Source organism: Miniopterus schreibersii, assembly GCF_964146895.1.
Source record: "Miniopterus schreibersii genome assembly, chromosome: 2".
Lineage (NCBI taxonomy): Eukaryota > Metazoa > Chordata > Mammalia > Chiroptera > Miniopteridae > Miniopterus > Miniopterus schreibersii.
Genome location: NC_138102.1, coordinates 13,473,789 through 13,483,042, shown reverse-complemented (window position 1 = coordinate 13,483,042; position 9,254 = coordinate 13,473,789).

Below are 9,254 nucleotides of genomic sequence, written 5' to 3'. Positions count from 1 at the left end.
TGAGCCCTTAATTACATGGAGGGGGGAAATGAGCCCCCCAAAGCGAAGAGATGCCCGAGATCATGTGGTGCTTTGGAGAAGGGCCGTAGTTCTCAATTACCGTCTAAAATCCTTTTGCCGCTACCAGTCATCAGATAACAGAAATCCCGGGACAGCCCCGAGGAAGTGGTCACAACATTCCCGACGTGAATAATGCGGCTCTTTTTGGTAACCTGAGAATTTTGACATCATTACTCAACTGCAGGCCAACTGTTGCGGAATTGCGCTGAAAGCTAAGCAGCATCCTCCCCATCAGTGAGCTGCTGTCAGAGGCAGAGGGTCCCTTTAACTTCCCCCTGCGCCCACCTTGGTTTGGGCTCCTGGTAGCTTCTCCCCCCTCACGGGAAGCGGGGACCCCAGGCGGCTCCTGCCCGTGACTGCTCGTGCCCAGCGCTGGCCTGCGCCCTGAGGTGCGGCTGGAACATAATCGACCTGAAGAGGTCCGTCCTCGGGGTGGCTTCTGGAGGCACAGGGGAGCGCGGAGCCGCCGTGGAGCCCGCGCGCGCCCCGTGGTGGCCGCCACCGTCTCATGCCCTTCGTGACACAGCTGGTAGGAGCCGACTTCGTGCAAAGAACAGGTTCTGTGTGAAGCCTGCTCTCCACACCTGGCTCTGAGTCACGGGAAACACAGGGAGGAGGGACTTAAAGACAGGCAATCTGTCCATCCCCAGCCCCAGGGCGATCGCGCTGCTCATCAGAACAGGCCCGTTTCTGCAAAGGGCGTCCCCTCCCAGCCCCAGGCCAGACCACCCTCTCCTTCAGACTCGGGGCGCACTGCTGAAGCTCCTCCTGGCTCTGAAATATCAGGTCCTTCCCACCTCAGCGCCTTGCCTGTAACTCCTCTCACTCCTGGCTGCTTCTCATGATCCTCAAAAGCCTTTCCCTTGACCACTGCACCTAAAATAGGTCACCCAGCGGCCCTTCATACCCACATCCTATTGGACTCTTTGATAGCACTGGTCACGATCTTACAATACTTATTTGTTGCTGCTGTAATATTCCACGTCTCCAGCTAGACTTCAAGATTCCTGAACCTAGGCAACACTCGACTCTCCAAATCAGCGCCTGGAAGACGCTCAGTGAGCCGAGCCCTGTGTGCACCTGTGCGGAATGAGCACGTCTGGTTTGGTCGGTTAGGTGGATAACTGGGGTCATTACTCAGGAGTTCAATTTAAGTGGACATTTAGGAGGGGAAATGTAGCAAAATGAAATTAAGGTATCACAATGAAATAACTGATGGCACTAAACCAGAAAATTATTCATTTATTAACATTGGTGTCATTCCAAGGTCAGAAGTAGCCTTTGAAATCAAAGTAAAACTGTTTTAAATCTACTCCATGCAGAGGGACAGCTCTAACTTGTTTAGCTTGTGGGTGTCTGTACATATGTGCTCGCCTATCCTTTCCCCACAGCGGCAACAAACACTCAATACCTGCTCTCCCAAACCCTGCCCATTACTTCTGTAGCAGCTCAGCTCTCTCTGGCCAAGTTATGGCTTAGGAATTTTACTATAGTTTCTAAGGTATTTTTCTTTAGCAAAAAACAGTTCCATCCCTAAGAGACATTCTGGTGCTGTGGCAATAAGGTATTATTTCACCTCGCTGAGTTCGCTAAGGTTCATTTGGTTATGAATAATAGACTCAAGAGAAGCTAAGGTAAGTAGGTTGAGGGATTTATTATAGAAATGCTGTGGTTTCTAATGGAGCTCATAGAAGAACTGAATAACTGGGCCTTAAGGCAGCATCTCACAGTAAAAACACACAGCCTCTGAGGATCACAGACAATTTCCACAGGAGGGGTAATCCACATGCGCCAGCCAGACACACCCAGAATGTCTGTGATGTGACCTGCTGAGTGCTCACAATCAGGGCCCATTTCCTCAGAGATAGTAGCTCAAGTGGGTCATGGACGATAGAGCACTTCACAGCATGTGGGAGTACTTTCACATATAACCATTTTCAAATTTAAAAAATGCAGTCATTGCTTCATTTAAAAAAACAAACACACTGTGCCCGACTGGTGTGGCTCAGTGGCTGAGCATAGACCCAAGAACCAAGAGGTCAGGGTTCGATTCCTGGGTTTCAGGCTCAATCCCCTGTAGGGGGCATGCAGGAGGCAGCTGATCAATGACTCTCTTTCATCACTGATGTTCCTATCTCCCTTTAAAAATCAATAAAAGCATATTTTTTAAAAACAAAACACAAAAAACCAATCCTACTCTGTTACCACTCAAATGAGATATGGATAGGAGTGAGAAGTCATTAAAATTCATTTTTACACTAATGATGCCAGAACTTATATTGACCTTTGAAGTGATCTTAAAAGCCTATTTATTTTGACATTGTCATTCTTACCATTTGTTGTGTATCCATTATATGCCCCTGTGAGATATGTAATAAATGTTTAACTTCTACAAAATATGAGATATAGTTATTATTTTCAATATTTTGTAGATGAGAGAACTGAAGCTTGTTCAAGTTAAATAACTCATCTAAGATTTCATGTCTAGGAAATATTAGTAAAAATATTCACTTATCTCTCAGGCTTCAAAGACTATGATTTAAAAAGTGTTCCTCTTCTAATATGGAAGATGTTTTTCTAAAATATATTTTTTAAAACTTGTTTAAAAAACCACTATGGCCTTATCTAAGACCATGTTTTTTGTCCAAATGAGAGAAGAGTCTTTAAGAACACGAATCCGAGAGATTCCAAGATGGCAGGGGATTGAGTGAAAGCTACAGATACTTTCCCGGGACCAAACTGGAATTACAAGTAAAATATAGAAAAACCACCCTGAATAATCAACTGCTACTAAAAACGAGCTGGAGAGCACCCTCATAACCAAGAACGTAAAGCAGAGACCACATAGAGACTGGTAGGAAGTTCGGAGGCCGGAGAGGGCTGGCTGGGCTCCCAAAGGCAGCAGCTGAAGGTCCGGAGGGAGATCTCAGCTGTGGGAGTTTCCACCGAGAACTCTGAGGCCTAAACCCCAGAGCACCAGAACTGAGAAAGGTGCCCACAAAACATCTGACTGTGAAAAGCAGCAGGGTTTCTCTCTGCCAGGGAGAGATGGCTGGAAATGCAGGCACCCTGTTAAAGGGCCAACACACAAAATTTCATGTGCAGCCACTCACCTTGGGCTCCGGCAGAGGGAGGACAGAGTGGACTAGAGCTCTGTGAGGAAAATCTAGGGGTGCTGGCTCTGGGGATAGAGCTCAGAGGGTAGCCATCTGGATTCCTGTAGCTGAGTCATTCCCCCATACAGCAGAGCACATCTTTCTCAGGCAGACATTTACCTTCCAAGCAGCTTTTGCCTGGGGGTGGAAGCAATTGCCCCACCATTTTGGAATAGCTCTCTACCCACCTTGTGGAGTTTCTACAGCCTGAGGCTCATTAAGAGACTGAATAACAATCAGGCTCTGGGTGCTTTGAGTCTTTGCTTGATTTGCTTCTGGACCCAGGGTTTGGAAAAGCAGACATTGGTGCTCATCTTGGTCTTTCCAAATGCACCCAGCCCCAGCAGAGGGAGCCACAAGCTGTGGAATGTGGAAAACTTCAAACAGGGTACTCAAGGCCAGTCACAAACAACATCTGACATTGGCATGCACCAGAGACCATCCAAAAGACTGGGAGTCCTAGCAGATCTACCTAATACATAGAAACAAATCCAAAGAGGCAGCCAAGATGGGAAGACGAAAGAAAAAGAGAATTCTCCAGAAGAACTAAATGAAATGGAGATAAGCAATCTCTCAGATACAGAGTTCAGAAAACTGATCATAATGATGCTCAACAGCAGGAGAAAAGATATGGAAACTATGACGGAAATGAAGAATGACATAGTAGAAGTAAAAAATACGTTGGAAGGAATAAACAGCAGATTAGGAGAAACTGAGGATTGGGTCAGCAAATTAGAGGACAGGGTAGAAAAAAATTACTCAATCAGAGAACCAAAAAGAAAAAACAATTAAATAACAGGAGGACAGTTTAAGATAGCTGTAGGACAACATGAAATGTAACAATATTCCCATCATAGGAGTACGAGAAATCTAGAAAGTAAGCAAGGGTTAGAGAACTTGTTTGAAGAAATAATGGCAGAAAACTTCCCTAACTTGGTCAAGGAAAAAGTCACAACTTCAAGAGGCATGGAGAGTCCCAAGCAAGAAGAACCCAAAGAGGCCCATGTCCAGGCACATCATAATTAAAATGCCAAAAATTCAAGACAAAGAGAGAATATTAAAGGCAAGAGAAAAGCAATCTGTTACCTACAAAGCAGCTCCCATAAGGCTGTCAGCTGATTTCTCATCAGAAACTCCACAGGCCAAAAGGGAATGGCATGAAGTATTCAAGGTAATGAAAAGCAAGGATGTGAAACCAGGGATACTCTATTCAGCAAGGCTATTATTCAAGATAGATGGTGAAATAAAGAACTTTTCAGACAAAAATAAGATTAAAGGAATTTATCACCACCAAACCAGCATTGCAAGAAATGTTAAAGGAACTGCTGTAATAAGAAGTAGAAATAGAGAGAAGGAGACACATAGGCATAAAGAAATAAAATGGCAATAGGTAAGTATCTATCAATAATAACCTTACATGTAAGTGGATTAAATGCTCCAATCAAAAGACATGGGGTAGCTGAATGGATAAGAAAACAAGACCCAAATATATGCCGGCTACAAGAGACCCACCTCAGAACAAAAGACACAGGCTGAAAAAAACTTCTGAAGGACTTTAAAGGAGAGATCTACAGCAATACAGTCACAGTGGGGGACTTTAACACTGACTTTACTGGATAGATCTTCCAGACAAAAAAATCAACAAGGAAACAGTGACTCTAAATGACACACTAGATCAGATGGATTTAACTGACATTTATAGAACATTTCACCCCAAAGCTGCAGAATATACATTCTCCTCAAGTGCACGTGGAACATTCTCAAAGACAGACCACATGTTAGGACACAAAACAAGTCTCTACAAGTTCAAGAAGGTTGAAATCATATCAAGCTCCTTCTCGGACATTTTCACCCATGAAATACTATTCAGCTGTAAAAACGAAGGATCCCTTACCCTTTGACACAGCATGGAGGGACCTGGAGAGTATTATGCTAATCTAAATAAGCCAGTGAGAGAAAGACAAGTGTCACATGATCTCACTCATATGTGGAATAATCTAATGAACAAAATAAACCGATGAGCAAAATAGATCCAGAGACATAGAAGCATGGAATAGACAGATGAATCTCAGAGGGAAGGCAGGGGTGGGGGGGTTGAGGGGGGAGTATGCATATATGTATAACCCATGGACACAGACAATAGCGTGGTGAAGGCCTGGGGGAGGGAAGAGGGGGACGGGGGAGGGGATCAACGGGGGACATTTGTAATACTTTCAACAATAAAGGTAAATTAAAACATTTTAAAAAACCACATAAATCCATCAACTCCCTCTGAAGCTGAGGTGAAGGGCCCTGTGTTTTATCTCCCGGTATAGCAGCACCACCTACTGGCGTAAAAAGGCATAGCCCTATTGAGTGATTTTCTTCATTGGACAACTAACCTCATTTTTAACGGTGACAGAGATTAATTTGGGGCTTTTAATTAAAAATAAAATGAGCAAATATGTTTCTTTTCTTTACCTGGAAAAATTGCACTACAACAGATCTAATGAAAGAAAACGTTATTAATTCACAGAAGCAAAGAACTGAAGACAAATCCACAGGGACAAAAGACTTCTACAGATACTTAGAAGACCAAAAGAGGACAGAAGATGGTGACTTAGAACAGAAATTTATGTTTTTGTTCTCATCAAATTCAACTCCTAACATTTCTTTTATCAATAAGCAGTCTAATATTTATTCCACAATAGTTAAGTTTGAAGTGAGATGAATTTATGTATTTCTTTGCATTTATGAGATAAACATAAATGCAAAGTTGTGTGCTTATCGATGCAGTGAAGTTGATGAAATTTTGGTCAGTATTTGAATCATTTCTTATCTAGGAGGTTGGCAGAACCATCTGTTTGGTGCCCAAATGGAAGAAGCATATCTCTCTTTCTTAGTAGGTACTGTAGTTTATAGAGAATTCTAGGCTTTTGTTCACACTGTTCCCTCTATCTAGAGTTTATTTCCTCTCCTGTCCACCCAATTAAACACTACTCATCTTTAAGGCAACCTAGAGTCCCTCCCTCCAGGTGCCTAGCATAACACTCCATTGCCACCCAACCCTCATATGGATTAAGAGACCATCTTTACAGTTTATATAATATCCCAGGCATATGCCAATCATTGTACGTGGCCTCGGTTTTTAATCACCTGTTTCTGCATTCATCTTCCCCACTGTAATGACAGCTCCCTGAGGACAGGAACTTGGTGTTATTTATTTTTATTGCCAAGCATCTGGTGGCACAGTAGATGTTTATTTATGAGTGAATTCAGAAAAGTAACTAGTGTCACAACAGAACTGGAAAAAACACAGATGCCCCTATAGCTAGAGCTCTCCTGGCCCACAGTCATTTCTCAGGCTGCAGGGCCAAGGACTGGACTGAATTTAAGAAATAAGAGAATCAGAGTGGATCACAGGAACGTCAGTGACATACACTCACGACCTGTAAGAGACGTAAAGAAAAATAACACAGTGATGGAATGCCGAGGGAGTATCCTCTGGTTCCCTTCCTCAGCCTAAACCAGGATCTCGTGAATAGCACTGATGTAGTAAAGAGAGAAAACTGCATAGAATAACCTTACAGAGGTGCATACGTCTTTAGGACCACAGAGCTGTTAAAAGCTCCATGTGACAATCAGCTCGCTCTGTCACTTCATACTTGACACCAATTAACTTATCTTCAATGCAGCAGCACTGTCTAGTGGTGGGAAAAGCATAGACCTACTGAGTGATTTTTCCTCCTTGGACAACTACCCCATTTATAAGAGTGACAGAGATTAATTTGGGGCTTAGGAAGTCTCAACCAAGTTGGGGATAAACTAGTAAAAGATTGAGGTGAGGGTGAAAATGTGCTACACATAGCCTTTAAATGGCAGTTTTAATTGGCATGAAATCTGAAATGCGATATTTATTCATATATGTCGATTGTTACAAATTTTGGATTTGTGAAAGCTCATAGGGGAAATTTTTAAATTTATTTAGTGTTATTTCTACAACTGAGGAAATGTGGCAGATGGTGCTTCCTGATGCATTTTTTTGGTCCCCCCCCCCCCCCCCGTTTTCTACTAATTTAGTATGAGAAACCTCCAGCCAGCCTCTTCTAAAAACATGTCCAAACTGTTAACAGAGTGCTTTTACATGGCTGGGTAATTGGAATTTTGTATTTTGCTTTTTATATGTTTGTATTATTTTATTTTTAAATGTGTATTATTGTTGTAATTGCATTAAAACAAACCACCTAAACAGTCGTCTAAATCAGCATATGGTGAGCAGTTGGCCCAAACCTCCCTTTTTCCTGTTTGGGCAATATTCCTCACTGCATTTGCAAGTCTCTCAGGTGACCAGCGGGAGGCAGGAAGGAAATATGAGCCTAGGTATTTACAAGCAAGTCCTCCAACTGCTTCCGCTCCCGCCCGCCCCCTCCAGAACTGTGGAGGAAAATAGGCTGGAATCAAAGTTTTAAAAGCTTGACATCTCAGCCTGCAGTTGATCTTCCTGGCCACCAGGTGACGCTTGTGTCTCTTTACTGGGAAAGATTTGAATAACAATTATTTAGAAAGAAATTTTTAGAAATTTGGGACAATAGACAAATCATCAGATGAACTCATAGAGAAATAAGAGTACGTTTCTGGGCACATATTTATGAACAGATCAGAAACTAAGTTTCTAAAGGGCTGATATGAGTACTTCAAATACCTATCTCAGTGTTGGGCACAAAGTCAATGCTAATAACTATTTTTGGGAACCAAAGATCTGTGAAAATAGTGCTGTCTTACATAAAGAGATCCATTTGACATTCTTAATCTTCATATATTATCAACAATATGGTGCAGAAGTAGCATAAGAATCTGTAAATTAAAATGGAAATAGCCTGGCCAGGTAGCTCAGTTGGTTAGGGCGTTGTCCAGATACACCAAGGTTGTGGGTGCGACCGCCGGCCAGGGCACATACAGAAGCAACCAATCAGTGCTTCAATGTGTGGAACAACAAATCGAAGTTTCTCTCTCAAATCAATAAATTTTTTAAATAAAAATAACCACAGGCTGCGTTGTCCCAGTAAATACATGGATACCTTTCACTTCATGAAATTTGTTCCCTGCAGACCCCACTGAGCTCTTAATTTTGAAAAGTGAACCAAGTTAGTGGTAACATGAAATCATTCCGATGTTTTGACTTGGGATGGGAGGATAGCTTATGTCTTGCATTTACCAGCAAGTCTAAATGGATTTATGAACTGATGTTTCTGAAGCCAAAGGCATAATTATTTTAAGTCTGATCTGCCATCTGTCCCTTCTATTACATGGACATTAGAACACTAATCTGCCACATCTCAATTTTTCCCTATTTTGACTGCATGGATCTCTGCACTGTGTTCTGCAAAGCACCCCCACTCAACCCTCCACCTCATTCATTCATTAACTCATCTCCTGTTTAGCTCATCTAGTTTTACGATTCATTGATTCAACAAACTTTTATTGAATGCTTCTATGGTGTCAGGGACTATTTGAAGAGTATTTCTTAGATTCCCGGGTGGTTTTCAGAATTGCACATTCTCCTCTAAGGATGTGAGTTGGTTGTCTTTAGTTTTATCTCCAATTTCTAGGATTTGATTTACTCATCTGTGTCATTTGGGATCCCTGTTCCTTTGGGGTTGCTCACACCATGTGAGCAAGGTGAGTAGCTTACTGTCTGTGCACAGGGCTCTCACCCTATCGGGTGTACTAGTTAAGGTCCCGTGGGTCTCCCTTGGCCCAAGGCTCACGCAGCCTCAGAACAATCGCTGCCACCCAACCCAAGCGGCGGAGCGGCCAAATGACCCAGCCGCGCCGACAGCCTCCTCACGGAATCTGGCGGGGTTTTCCCAGGCACTCAAGTTTGGGGCTTCCTGTGAAGCTATGTTCTCCTCTGGTCTTTTATACCAGATGTTTCCATATCTCGTAAGTTCCTCCAAAGTACTGGTCAATCGATGGACTTTTGGTGTCACAATGGCATTAGATTTCATTTTCATTACTGTCATTGTTTCAGATTTGGGTTGGAAGGCAAAAGTATTTGCA